General features: G+C 38.4%; 1 protein-coding gene across 1 annotated transcript in view; it reads right to left on the bottom strand.

Moving 5' to 3' along the window:
• Nucleotides 1-16039, bottom strand: part of LOC140160586 (uncharacterized) — a 98187-nt gene that overhangs the window by 58098 nt on the left and 24050 nt on the right. The window lies entirely within an intron of this gene.

The following is a 16039-nucleotide window of genomic DNA, read 5'->3' as shown; positions in this document are numbered from 1 at the left end:
TTCTAAAAATATAATTTTTCTATTGAGAAATGGTATCAATTGATTACTTTTTTTACACTCCAATTTTGTGTCTTCGTATGTATATTTATTACAGCTCTTGTTTTCTCTGTTTAGATCGACGCATGGTTCATTCTGAGCAGTGTGGTTCGTGGTCGAACTGATGTAGAAATAGTCTCGGAAGAATTGGCCCCTTGCACACCTGGAGGGAACAGCCTTATGGCTCGCAAAGACTCCCGCGTCTTGGAATGGTTTCAACCTGCACTGGAAACCCTCATGTCCAGCTCGGAGTATGGAGACCTGTGTCAGAATATCATTGATGAACATGGTAAGAACGTCTAACCTTTAGCATGTTGGTAAAACGCAGAGGAGTATGCATTGTGCGGATGATATCAGAGAGATTGCGATTTCCAAACGTAGCATCGACATCGTGGAATCTATTCAAAAATCTCGTCACAGGAGAGTGATTTTGAATAGATTCCACGTACGTACGTTTGGAAATCGCAATCTCTCTATCTGGTCCCATTTGACCCACGTAAAATAGGTAATAACGAAAAGCAAAAAATATTGTCTATGGTGTAGAGTTGCGGCCTGAAGAATGTGGTTAATTATGGGGTAAAATGCGTCCTTATCAATAATAATTTTAAAAAACCATCAAGGACGCAGGGCCGGCAGGCCCGAGGGCGGCGACTCCCAGACGCCGAACACTCCAAGTGAAGCGGGACCGATGGAAATTATCAGATTATATAATTGTCATACAACTTCCATTTGTTATTTCATATATGTCCGACAGGAAGTCACAAAAGGACATACTATAGATCTCATGCAGTCGACCATCCCCAGAAAATCTGTGATTGTTATGCCATGTAACTCATGATGTACTTTTCCTATTACATTACTAGGTGACCAGCCTGGACGAGGCCCCGAAGGAACGTGTTTTAAGGAGTAATAACGACGTTTCCATTGTCACCATTGTTCGTAAACAGATGGTTGACAGATGATTATTACCATTGTTAATGGTGTAAGAGATTAAAAAAAGTATTAATTAATAAACAAAATTACAATAAATATAAGGAAACATAGAAATATCATTGTTCTTTTCTTCTCTTCTCTTAGTATTTATTTGCTCCCTCAAACAAGATGTCTTGCTTCAGTGTTGAAGGGCCCAAGTCTTGGAAGTTTAACTTATTATATAAAAACAAGTCTTGATTACATCGCAAATAAAAGTACAAATATATAAAAATGAGAACTTATGTGTGTTTTTTTAACTTTATGTGTGACTTCAGGGTAAACAAAGTTTTAGTACTTTGTATTTTACGAGTAATGTCGACCAATACACACACCTCACACACATAATAAACAAACAAAATCTTACAACACGATATACACGTAGTTGGGAAAACTTTTCTAATGATGGACGGCTTTTCCTCCTAGCAACATACACTTTAACTTAGTACATATCATTAGATTTATAAGGTTTACTTCGAGGATTTTTAAATACTAGTGCGCCTGTAGCTGTAATGGCCCTGTAGCTATTAGGGCACCAGCTGCATGATAGAAATACTGCTTGACCCCTGATGACCCTTTTTGACTTTATGACATGTTTCTGACATATCAATGATTCATTTTATCATGTTTAAGCCCAGTAGACATACTCCAACATTTGACCCCATATGACCTTTGACCGCGAGTGACCTCGGTTTGATTTTGTTCATGCTCCCGTGATATAGAGAATACTTTTAGCCACATTGGGCGAAGTTTGAAATTTTGACCCCAGATGACCTTTGACATCGGGCGACCTCGATGTAATATTTTTCATGCTCCCCTCATACTGAGGATTCCACCCACCAAGTTTAAGCCCAATACGGTAAAGTTAAAATTGAGCCCGTAGATGACCTTTGACCTTGATTGACCTCAATTTTATTTCGCACATATATTCCCCTCATATCAAGGATTCCACCCACCAAGTTTGAGCCCGATAGGACAAAGTTTGTAATCCATGACCTTTGACCTCGAATGACCTCCATATAATGTTTTTATGCTCCCCTCATACGAAAGATTCCACCCACCAAGTTTGAGCCCGATAGGACAAAGTTTGAAATCCATGACCTTTGACATTTGACCTCGAATGACCTCCATATGTTTTTTATGCTCCCTCATACGAAGGATTCCACCCATTAAGTTTGAGCCTGATTGGACAAAGTTTGAAATTTGACCCCTCCGTAATGACCTTTGACCTCGGTTGTCCTCGATTTTATTTGCGATATATTCCCCTCTTATCAAAGATTCCACCCACCAAGTTTGGGCCCGGTCGGACAAAGTTTGAAATTTTGACCGTGACCTTTGATGACCTTTCTTGACCTCCGATGACCTTTAAAACTACCCAGTAAACAGTGCACGCCCAATACCCATGTATGTCTGAAATATCGGAACGATGCGTCGAAGCGCGGCGAAACGCATAGCCGGACAGACAGACACCCAGACACACAGAGCTCATTATTTTATTAGTACTAGTGCACCTGCAGCTGTGAGAGCCCTGATGCTGTGAGAGCACTGGCCCACCTCAATTTTGTTTGCGCATATATATTCCCCTCGTATGGAGGATGCCACCCACCAAGTTTGAGCCCGATAGGACAAAGTTTGAAATCCATGACCTTTGACCTTTGACCTCGGATGACCTCCATATAATGGTTTTCATGCTCCCCTCATACAAAGGATTACACCTACCAAGTTTGAGCCCGATTGCACAAAGTTTGAAATTTGACCCCCTCCGTAATGACCTTTGACCTCGGTTGACCTCGATTTTATTTCGCCCCTATATTCCCCTCGTATCAAGGGTCCCACCCACCAAATTTGGGCCCGATCGGACAAAGTTTGAAAATTTGACCTTTGACCTTGACCTCCGATGACCTTCAAAACCACACGGTCAACATGCTTTTCCCGGCACCTACCCATGTCCCAAATATCGGATCGATGCGTCGCAGCACGGCGGAACGCATAGCCGGACAGACAGAGACCGCTTATTATTTTATTAGTATAGATAGATATGAAAAATATAGGAAATGTCAATTTATAATAATTTGCCATAAAAAATTGTATTATATAGCGAATTTCAAAAATCATAATTATTTAATATCGGAATATTCCAGTCATATTCAAAATGCAATTTGGTGTTTCTGATGTGCTCGCACGTCCCACAAAAACACTGTGCAAATGTTGCTATCCGATTCCTTATAAAGTATATTATCAATATGATCAAAGTAGTATGAACAATAATAAGGTCATATCTTAAAATCCTGTGCATCAAAATGAACCAAAATTGCATACAGTACTTCAATACTCTACTCTAAACACATGTCAATAACCAAGCAGTTGTCTAACTCATACAACAGAAAAATTGTTGTCCAGGAAGCTGTTCCATGTCAGGGCCTTTTGCTGTTGTGTCATTTGGACAACTGCTTGGTTACTGGTATGTGCTTAGAGGAGAGTATTGAATTAATCCTGTATGTAATTTAGGTTCATTTTGATGCATAGGATTTGATGCATAGGAGCATAGTGTGTCGTGAGCATTGTGATTTTTAGTGTGAGCATTTTGATGCATAGGAGCATAGTGTGTCGTCCTCGATGGTATTCAGTCTACTGCAGCAGATGTAGATTCCAGCGTGCCACAGGGCACTGTTATTGGGCCGATGAGCTTCCTAGTTTTCATCAATGACTTGCCTAGCTGTGTGAGTGCTGGTACAAAGACCAGACTTTTGCCGATGATGCATTCATCTATCGAGAGATCAACTCTGTAGAAGACCAGATCATCCTTCAAACAGATCTTGACGCAATATCTCGTTGGAGTCAAGACTGGCAGATGACGTTCAATACCGATAAATGTTTCAAAATGAACTTCACAACCAAGAAAACCATCAAAATTTCCCCATACACATTGTGCCAAAAAACTCTTGAGGCAACACATTCTCATCCGCACCTTGGTCTGAAGTTTTGTGACAATCACGTTGGAAAGAGCATATCTCTGAAGTCACAAACAGCTGTAAGAAGATCCTGGGTGTCATCAGAAGGAACTTCAAAGCCTGTCCTACATACATCAAGTCTCGCCTCTATTTGTCGCTCATTCAACCCAAACTGACTTATGGGTCGGCAGCTTGGATCCCTTCCACAAATGAAGAGAGACACCAGCTAGACATGATACAGAGGTCAGCTGCTAGGTTGTGCTACAACAACTACTCCAGAGAAGCAAGTGTTACACAGATGCTCAACCAACTTGAATGGCCAAGTTTGGATACCTGTCGCCTTATTACCAGACTTAGCTTGATGTACAGAATTACACACTCGCCGACATAGACTGGCAGGACCACCTCACCCGACCAACACGAATGACCAGACGACACCACCCATCTTCATACATGCAAATTAGAGTCAACTCAGCGACCTCCACGCATAAACAGCTTTTTTCCATGGACAATACCACACTGGAACGGACTGCCCCACGACATATTAGACATACCAGACTACAAAAACTTCAAGACCGCCGTTAGGGACTACCTCAACTAAATTTCGCCATATCCAGTCATAGGTCATTGGTTTGTACCAACTCTGATGCGATGCGGGTACCCGTTTATTCAGAGGATAATGTCCAGATCCAGATCCAGATTTTAAGATATGACCTTGTGGATGCATGTGAAAAATTATAAATTTCTTTTTCTGGATTAGTGTATACTGAGACTTATTAGTATTAGGTACTAATGCTGGTTTCATACTACCCTGCCGCTTGCCGCTAAGCGGCGTGGCGCACTCGCATTGCAGACAAACGGACATAATAAAGGCTTGTCATTGGTTGAAACGCCCTGCCGCTTGCCGCAGCGGCAAGCGGCAGGAAAGTATGCTGGAGGCTCAATAGATAGCCTCTACCTTTCTTATGCTCCTCCTAAAATCCGTGTACTTTGGAAGAAATTGCGAAAAAAACTGTCTAAGAAAATGCTTAGCGTGCTAACCACGCCCAGAAGTAAACATTTTCTTCGAATGTTTTCAGACAAATTTGTTCAAAGGTACAAAACTTTTTAGAATAAAATTTTAGTAGGAGCTTGAACAAAATAGCCTATGGGGTTAACTAGTACCAAAATGTTGATATCTTTGGTAAGTAGGGGGGGGGGGGAGGTACATTATCGATCATTCATCTAGCACTTTTAAACATTGGTAATGCTAAGAATCTGTTGGCATCAGATTAAGACCAACAGCCATAATTTCCACATAACAAGTGAGAAGGTAGATATTCTTTAAAGTTAAGATTAAGAAGAACTCCAAACAACTCTTAAAAAGTTTTACTATACCTGTTTACAAGAAACAATATCAGATTCAATATATTGTGTATTTTATGCTATGAAAGGAAGGAAGGTTTTATTTCAAACTCTAATGGTGACCCGCAGGTCAAATTGCTAGACATGTACATTAAACACAACTAAACAGACACAATGCAATTTGCAGGCAGCAGCTTAATCAGCGCCAATATTGCAACATTGAAACAAACAACTATACAAACATCCAATCCAACCCAACCCCATCCCCCAGTAGGCAATGATGATAAAATGCCTTGCACAAGGGCACAACACGTTGGCACGAGCGGGGCTCGAACTCGCAACCTATGGATTATGAGTCGGGCGCCTTATCCACTCGGCCACACGTGCTCCCACAAATCCTTGTAATGGAAACTTTCTAGACGCAGCAAACACAAAACGTTTTCGACAACATTCTCAAAAGGTTATAAAAGGTTGCCAGAAAACGTTTAAATGTCGGCTTATATAAAGGAAGGACATAATTATTATGCATGGGTATAAAACGTTTTCATAACATTAAAAAACATTTTCTGATAATCTACTGCCAATCACACACAAAATGTTTTACAGAAAACGTGTACATGTCGGGTTATATAAAGGGTATAAAAAAGGTTTTAATAACATTCCAAAAACATTTTTGAAAACTTGAAACAAAACATTTTATACAGAATGTTAATTTGGGGTTGAAAAAATATTTTGCAAAAAAATGTTTGCCAAAAATATTTTAAATTACGTTTTAAAAACGTTTTCATGACCTTTATATAACCCGACATTTAAATGTTATTAAAACGTTTTGTTAAAAAAACATTTTAAGAACATTTCTGTGTTTGCTGGGTGCAAATATTTTAACATAATGTTATTTAAGTGTTAACAAAGTATTGGGCAAAAAATGTTGGCAAAATAGTTTACAATAACATTGTGAATACATTTTAAAAATATTGTTGTAGTGTGTTTTCATACAAAACGTTTTAAAACGTTTTCATGACCTTTATATAAACCGACATTTAAATGTTGCTGAAAGGTTTTGAAAAAAAAAGGAAATTTCTGTGTTTGCTGGGTGCAAATATATATTTTTAACATAATGCTATTTAAATGTCTTTAATGTATTCATTAAAAGTTACATTCCGTTGAATAAAAGAGTTGTATTTCTTTTTAGGACCAGTTTATAATCGTGCTCACTCTGTCTTTTTTCTTTGGTAAACAGCTCGTTTCTTTAAACGTAGAGGTGTTTATTACAATGCACTTAGACCCGGAAATTTACCACAAAGGGGGCGCCTTTTAGAAGGAATCACGGGACATCCGCTTGAAATGACTGAATTTAAATCAAAGCTGCATTAATTCCAATTCCATTTAAATTCTTCATCACTCAAAATGATTTCAACTCCAATCCAATTCAATTCTTCATTACTCACAATAATTTCAAGCCCAATCCAATTCAATGCATACCATACTGCAGTTACTGTCCGTTTTCCTATACACAATACACAGTGCTCTTTCCCATTGACGCGTGACCTCTACAAATAGCCTACGTTAAAAGTATGGGGATATGCCTAGTTAACGTCGCTGTGTGAAAAATAACCGCCAATATTAAAAGTACTCTTCTAAAGTTCTAGAAAATATAGTTTTGTAAGATGCCCTAAACTTTTAGCTAATTCAGATGTTTGGAAATATCGTGCATTTTGGTATTTTAGTTAATGTTATAGGTAATAGTACATTGCCTAGTTAACGCCGCTGTGTGAAAAATAACCGCCAATACTAAAAGTACTCTTCTAAAATTCTAGAACATATAGTTTTGTAACATGTCCTAAATTTTTAGCTAATTTAGATGTTTGGAAATATGCGTATTTTGGTGTTTTAGGAAGGATATGTAAGCGACAGATAACATCAAAAAATATGAATAAATTATTTCCAAACCGTGTTAAGTCTGCAAACCACTATGTTTCTCATTTTCAAGAACGCTGGTTAACAATAAGCACGTATTGTCTCATTTCGCAAACAAAGACCACACAGAATTGTTCTCTAGCGCCGCTTTATAATCGTTCACCCAACTGAAAGTATAATCCTAGCTCATTGCTCCATTATGCGTGTAAAGCAGAAACATATATTGTGTGTATTTAACCAGAGAAGATATGATTTAATCAGTTGAGCTGTTTTCAATGAGTGTAATCTTGGTTTAATAGCTTTTAATGGGGTTTAAGTCCTGCAAAGGTCGAGTTGAATTCTACTGTAGACATGACTGCATCATGCCCGAGATAAATCATTTTTATTTCAATTCCAATGCATTGAAATGAAACTACCCAAAATCATTACACAGCCGTGACGTTAGTCACGGCTGTGTCTTTTTTCTTACAGGATCTTCTTTCTTCTTCTTCTTCTTCTTTCTGTCAACATTTACATTTGCTCTAGCACTCACATGCTTACATCGATTTTGACCTAACTTGGTCACAATGATCATTGACCGTGCCCCTACATATCACATGCAACTCGTGGGGTCAAAGGTCACGCAGGGGTCATAGGGGTCAAAACGTGATTTAAACTAAAATGCATCTTCTCCCACAACTTACGTAGGACAGCGACGCCACTAGCACACATGCATTGTTATTACCCAGTGTCTATGTGGTGTACACAGATTTGGGTTCAAAGGTCATTAAGGGGTCACTTCCGGTATAAAACGAAATACGTTCAAAAATTTTTATTAGCTAAACAAAACATAGGACAGTAACGGTATGCTCACACATTAATTGTGGTTACCCAGTGTAGATGTGGTATTTTTTAAAATTTGGGGTCAAAGGTCATTAAGGGGTCACTTCCGGTATAAAACGAAATACCTTTAAAACGCATCTTCTCCCACAAATTACGTAGGACAGTGACGCCACTTGCACACATGCATTGTCATTACCCAGTGTCTATGGGGTGTACACAGATTTGGGGTCAAAGGTCATTAAGGGGTCACTTCCGGTATAAATCGAAATATCTTCAAGAAAATTTCTTAGCTAAGAAAAACATAGGAGAGTGATGGTATGTTCACACATGAATTGTGTTTACCCAATGTATATATGACATTTTTTATTTGTGGTCAAAGGTCATTAAGGGGTCATTTCCGGTATAAATGAAATACCTTTAAAATGCATCTTCTCCCACAAATTACGTAGGACAGTGATGACACTTGCACACATGTATTTTTATTACCCAGTGTCTATGGGGTGTACACAGATTTCGGGTCTAAGGTCATTAAGGGGTCACTTCCGGTATAAAATGAAAAACTTTCAAAGTTTTTTTATTTCCTAAGAAAAACATAGGACAGTAACGGTATGTTCACACATGAATTGTGGTTACCCAATTCATGTGTGGTATTTTTTTATTTGGGGTCAAATGTCATTAAGGGGTCACTTCCGGTCTGAGACGAAAAACCTTCAAAATGCCCCTTCTGCCACAAGTAACATGGCAAAGTTATGCCACATGCACACATACATTGACGTTAGCCAATGTCTATGGGGTTTTCATATATTTTGGGGTCAAAGGTCATTAAAGGGCCACAGCACGGCTGTGTTCGTGGTCTTAGACCACAGCTAAGTCTAGTTGAAATTGATTTTGTTTGAAAAGAAAGACTGTTTTTTTTAAAAATCTAGCAGACTTATATATTGTGTCTCTGTGTGTATCCGATTCCCAGTGATTATTCCTCTTAAATTTCAATTTTAGTCTCGGCTATTTTAAAACATAAACGGTCTGATATGATATTCATAAAATCTACTTCTAAGTGTTACATTATCACACATATCAAATGTTCAACCTTTAAAATTCAATCCACACCTAATTAATAAACAAATTGAAAATATAATTATTATATTGCTTTGTAACACATTCCTCTGATTAAATTCGGTAAACCTATCCCATGGATTAGATTTTCAATTTCTAAATGTGAACTATAAATCAAAATCTCTGTAAATTGACCCCAAAGTCTACGTAAATTGCAGTTTTAATATCTGTAATGTTTGGGTTAATTAGTAGTTATGTAGTTATATTTTGCTTTACTTTATCTTCATAAACCTGATTCCCAAAGATACTATTTTCCCTCGACCTACGGTCTTGGGTAAATAGTAAGCCCACAGTCTCCAGTTCACCCTGGGGACCAATGGATTCCACCAGATCCCTCATGAACAGTAAATATTTGTATACTATCTACAGATGACAGCATAGATGGGGCAATAATTGTTATATACTGAAGACAGTATAGATATGCGTTATTAGTTGCTATCTACTGAATACAGCATAGATATGGGGCATTAATTGTTATATACTTCATTAATATATTCTTGTTCATTGATTGGTTAAAAGTGGATCACATGACCAAAAATAGTTCTACCATCAGTACTCCTATCCGTAAATAGTACCTCTAAGCCGTAAATAGTATTTTGAATGTCCCGGATGAGCCGTAAATAGTACCTCCAAGCCGTAAATAGTACTTTTGACCATGCCTTCAGCGTGCGCGCATTCGATGCGACGTAACAGTTCACGCACGCGAAACTGCCATAGCGTCATTTCGCGCTGCTGTAATTGGTTAGCCTGATTTTAGCCTATTCGATTTTTTTGAAGGGCAAAATATAGGTTGTGCTTAAATTGGTCGTGCTATTCACTCAGGATAGAAGCGGGAGAGTCTAAACGTCAAATAATTTTCTTTTAACCAAACAATGAACAAAGAATATATTAATGAAGTGTATAAAACAAATATATACTGCCTTTATTCGAAGTTCTGGTTAAAACTATGGTCCCTCGTTGAGATCAATTAATACTATTTTCCTGAGGGGCGCATAGTACTATTGATCTCACCTCGGGCCCATAGTTTTAACCAGAACCTCTCATGGCAGTATATATTTGTATATTATATACTTCATTAATATATTCTTGTTCATTGATTGGTTAAAAGTGGATCACATGACTAAAAATAAACACACTATTCTGTGAGGAAGTGCAAAAAGTACTATTTACGTCCGTAAATAGTACATCCAAGCCATAAATAGTATTTCTGAATATTTACTATATACGGATAGCAGCATACCCACGTCGCAATTCATTTAAAGCATGTATAACATTGAACCGCGACATTGACTATGAGAATATTTTGTCCTGCTGACATACCCTGGCTGAGAGCACTAAATTGGGCGACAGCATTGCAAACTGCAAGCTGTGCATAGCGTAATTTGACCTTGGTGCAGACGACAATTAGCAGAGGTCATTTTGAGGTCATTTCCCACGAAAAATCAAAACATGGATGCTACAGAACTGATGAGCGAAGACGTGGCTACACCTCCAGCCCGATTTCAGCTATTTAATGATGAAGAACTCGCCAGTTTTATCAACAGTGCCGATAGCGATAACACCAAGAAACAAATCAAATACAGCGTGTCTGTATTTGATGACTATTGCAAGCAGGGTCAAGTCGATTATGCCGACCTTGATAATGCAGCCCTGGCCTGGATGTGCTTCTGTCGAAATTCTATGCAGGAGTGAGGAATAAACAAGGAAAGCTATATACAGTAAGAAGTCAATCCAAGCCATTCGATTCGAACTGCAGCGTCATTTTCTATCTCAGCGAGGTGTAGACATCGTCAAGAGTCAGGAGTTTTCTGTGTCAAGCAAGGCATTTAAAGCTTTATTGGTTACACTGAAACAACAAGGGAAAGCAGTGGTAAACAAACATCCACCAGTCAGCAAGCCCGATATGGATCGCATTCAAGCTAGCGCTAGCCTAGATACAACTACAGCCAGTGGTCTACAGAACAAGGTATTCATAGACACCATGGTATATTTCGCAAACAGAGGGATGGAGAATTTACGGGTTATGAAACCCGAAGACTTTTTGTTACAGACAGAAGCGGAGAGTGGTAGGGAGTTTTACAGTCTGAAAGACTTTGGCACTAAGAACCACACGATGGATGATACGGCCAGCCAAGGCGGAAGAATGTACGAGATCCAGGGCAATCCTCGCGGCCCGTCGCAACTTTGAAGAAGTACTTAGATAAGCTGAATCCACAATGGGCTATTCCAGAAATTAACGGCACCTACCCTAAAGAAGACATGGGATTCCCAATAAGTTTGAGTTTTCCCATGTCTTCTTTAGGGAAAAGCTTTCAAATCCTCAGCAATTTGAGCACCAACATGCGAGGGGTATACACCCCCACCCACACACACACATTTGAACATGAGAGTCTGTGATCATTATTTTTAGAATCCAATTAAATATTCATAGCTGATTGATCATTGATTATCGGTTATCGACTATCGATTAACACCATCTCAAACGCTGCTTACAAGCGTGCTAAGGTAAGACTGTGATGAAATCCGTAGGCATGATACTCTATTAGCGTGTTTCTATTAAGCATCCGGAATTTTTCCAGTGAAATTGTTCACCGGGTAATAGCGGAGAATGACGGATAACGGTCAATTTCTATTGAGGGATGTTATCCGGAAAATACCAGCCGCAGTGGCCCGATCATCACACTTGCCAGCAAAAGGTCATATTTCGTGTCATTGCAAAAAGTGTGAGTTGACCTTGATGGGACCTATTACGATCGAAAAGTTTAACTTATATAATATATTTAATTTTCATACTCGGGTCGAGGTGTGACTACAATGTACAAAATACGGGGTATACCCCCCCCCCCCCAATCAAAACCACTCTGCATGCTGCAATCCCTTTTATTCCTTCAGTTGTCCACACGAAAGTATGCTTTTCAGTCGTTATTTCTGATTTATTCAATAATCTTATGCCTATTTTTTCCAGTGAAAATTGTACGCTGTAGGCCTACTTCAAAACATAGCTGATAAAATGATAAACAAATCACCTGACCGTGTCAATTTCCGCTTTCTCCCCTGTATGTGCACTCTGTCGGAACGATGTCAGTTTCTATTGGCGTTACCCGGATAATTTCTCCGCCATTATCCTACCAAAAGTAGGATAATTTCCCCGGAAAACTCTCCCCGCTATTATCCGGAGAATAGCGGAGAAGGTCAGTTTCTATTGGGTGCAATTAATCTCTTAGCCGGGTTTTATCCGGATAATGATCTCAATAGAAACACACTATATGTACTACTACTGGCTATGATCTGACCTCATTGTTTACGAGGTCAGATCTTAAAAAAGATTAAGATTTTCCCATGTCTTCTTTAGGGGGAGAGCCAAAAATATCTGGATGCGCCCATATAAGGCAGGGTCACGTGACACAAAAGTTCGGACGCTCTGAGAGGCTGTATATCAATCTTCTGTCACAGTTTCATAACAGGGATTAAAGAGTGAAGTGAAAGCAGCAGGCGGAGTTGGGTGTATGAGGCTATTATTGTGTAAGTGTCCAATATTCCAATATAGGCTGTTTATTTCTTTATCATGTAGGCCTACTTGTACACGAAATTAGGGTCAGGGTTAGGATTAGGGTTATGAGTAGCATTAGGGTTAGGGTTTGGGTTGGGGGAATCATTTACATGGAGTATCAGCTTTGAATTTTTTTTTCGTTTTTTTTTTTTTAATTTTTTTTAAAAGTTATTAAGCATATATAAAGATTTTAAAAAACAATTTGAGTCCCAATTTTTTTTCTTGAGAAAAAGGCAGTTTTGTGATTTTTCTTCCATAGATGACAATGTTAAAACTATTTTTGCTGTTATCCGTTTGTCAAAATGGAAACTCGGATGGCTTTCAAAATACAGTACCACGTGCCCACGGATATGATGATTGATATAAAAAAGTTTGAAATTTACCATCAAAATCAGTAATAGTTTTCATTTTATACCAAGAGAATTTTCCAATTCAGAACAAAATATTTGAGCCTCATTTACGAAAAAATGTCATTTTTAAGCTGTTTAAATTCAAAACGGAAACAAATTTCGTTCCTTCAGGTTGCAAGAGATACGATGTGCATAGAAATGATCAAAGAGTGTGCTTTTATAGCACTTTGGAGAAAATCATTTTTTCAAATTAATGCAGATATCCCGTTTTGGCGTTTGTGTAGGCCTATACATTTTCAAACGTTGAATATGGATAAACTAATGATTGATTATCAATAATCGATAATTGATCGATTATATCGATAATCAATTATCGATTATCGATGATTAATTATGCCCAGAAGGAGACCATCCTTAGCGATTCCTAGTTTTGTCGGTTGCGGAGGCCTATAAATTTTTCAACAATGGATATGGATAAACTAATGATTGATTATGGATAATTAATCATCGATAATCGATAATTGATTATTGATTATCGATAATCAATTATCGATTATCGATTCCCCACACCCCCCCAGGAGATCAGCCTTAGCAATTCCTAGTTTTGTCGGTTGCGGAGGCCTATACATTTTCAAACATTGAATATGGATAAATTAATGATTGATTATCGATAAATGATAATTGATTATCGATCATTGATAATCAATAATCAATTATCGATTATCAATACCCCTCACCCCCCCACTACCCAGAAGGAAATCATCCTTAATGATTCCTTGATCATCATTTGCGTGTTTGGGTTTAACTGAACGTGTATAACTGATTGTTCATTGATTATCGGTTATCGACTATCTGTAATTATATATTCTCCCCCACCGCACCAACTCTAGCACTACTTTACAATGGCATCTACTAGCGTGGTGGGAAAAGCTTCTGATTATGAAGTTGGGGGGGGGGGGCAGACCGTGGGCTATTTCAGAAATTAACGGCACCTACCCTAAAGAAGACATGGGATTCCCAATAAGTTTGAGTTTTCCCATGTCTTCTTTAGAAATAAAAAATCCTCAGCAATTGCGAGCACCAACATGCGAAGGGGTATACACCCCCCCACACACACACACATTTGAACATGAGAGTCTGTGATCATTATTTTTAGAATCCAATTAAATATTCATAGCTGATTGATCATTGATTATCGGTTATCGACTATCGATTAACACCATCTCAAACGCGGCTTACAAGCGTGCTAAGGTAAGACTGTGATGAAATCCGTAGGCATGATACTCTATGTACTACTACTGGCTATGATCTGACCTCATTGTTTACGAGGTCAGATCTTAAAAAAGATTAAGATTTTCCCATGTCTTCTTTAGGGGGAGAGCCAAAAATATCTGGATGCGCCCAATGTCAGTGGATGTGGCAGCGACCAAAGAAAATGGTCACAGAAGATGTCAGTGTATGGTATGACAACTCGCCTCTTGGCAGAGACACGCTGCAAAACATGATGAAAAAGATCAGCATGGCGGCGGGTTGTACAAAAGTGTACACCAACCACTGCCTCCGAGCAACTACGGTTACTCTCCTTGATCATGCCGGTTGTGTCAACCGTGACATCATGACGGTATCTGGCCACCGATCGGAGACTTCCATCAAACACTATGTAAGTACAAGTGAGGGCAAAAAAGATCAGATGTCAGACATAATATCAGCTACGCTCAACCATCCAGGTCCATCTGGAAGTACGCTCAACATGCCACTTCATAAGCTTAACAAATCCAGTCCATCTGATGGTGATATTTTGCCTTCTGAAGATACAGAGCCTATGAGTTTGAGCCAAGTGGAGCAGATTATGAATAGCATAGCCAATAGTCCCAATGTGCTTCAGGATGTCAGCAACACTGTTTGCAATGTGAGCAATCAGAATCCATCAGCCTTCAATTTCCATGGCTGTATGGTCAATATTTACAACAAGTAAATATATGAAACCCAGAATGTAAATATGTTGGAGTTATTATTGAAACTGTTAAAACTTGTCAGAACCGAATTGGAATTTTTACTGAATAGCGAACGTTGGAACTTTTGAAACATTTAACAATATGTTGGAGTTCTGAAACTGTTAAAACTTGTTGAAAGCGACTTGGAATTTTTACTGTTGGAACATTAATTACTACCGTTGGTGTTGGAACTTTTGTTTATCAACATGTTTGTTGAACTTGAACTATTTTGATGCAAGCAGGAAATGTCAAGGTCTAGAGCATCAGGAATGGCTGGTAAGTTTTCACTAAATCTTTTAATTTTTCTCAAGAAAATCTTTTAACCAATCAATGAACAAAGAATATATTAATGAAGTATATAAAACAAATATATACTGCCTTTATTCGAGGTTCTGGTTAAAATTATGGTACCTCGGTGAGATCAATAGTACTATTTAGTACTATAAATAGTACTATTGATCTCACCTCGGGCCCATAGTTTTAACCAGAACCTCTCATGGCAGTATATATTTGTATACTATCTACTGAAGACAGTATAGATATGGGGCAATAAAAGCTTAAACTGAAGACAGTATAGATATAAGGCATTAATTGCTATCTATTGAAGACAGCTTAAATATGGAGTATTAATTGCTATCTACTGAATACAGCATAGATATGGGGCATAAATTGCTATCTAGAGAAGACAGATAGATATGTGGCATTAATTGCTATCTACTGAAGACAGTATAGATATGAGGCATTAATTGCTATCTACTGAAGACAGCATAGATATGGGGCATTAATTGCTCTCTACTGAAGACAGCTATGCTATCTACTGAAGACAGCATAGATATGGGGCATTAATTGCTATCTACTGAAGACAGCATAGATATGGGGCATTAATTGCTATCTACTGAAGACAGCATAGATATGGGGCATTAATTGCTATCTACTGAAGACAGCTATGCTATCTACTGAAGACAGCATAGATATGGGGCATTAATTGCTATC

Source organism: Amphiura filiformis, chromosome 9 (genome assembly GCF_039555335.1).
Source record: "Amphiura filiformis chromosome 9, Afil_fr2py, whole genome shotgun sequence".
Taxonomy (NCBI): domain Eukaryota; kingdom Metazoa; phylum Echinodermata; class Ophiuroidea; order Amphilepidida; family Amphiuridae; genus Amphiura; species Amphiura filiformis.
The sequence above is the reverse complement of the archived record's forward strand: the minus strand, read 5'-3'. Positions and strand labels throughout refer to the sequence as shown.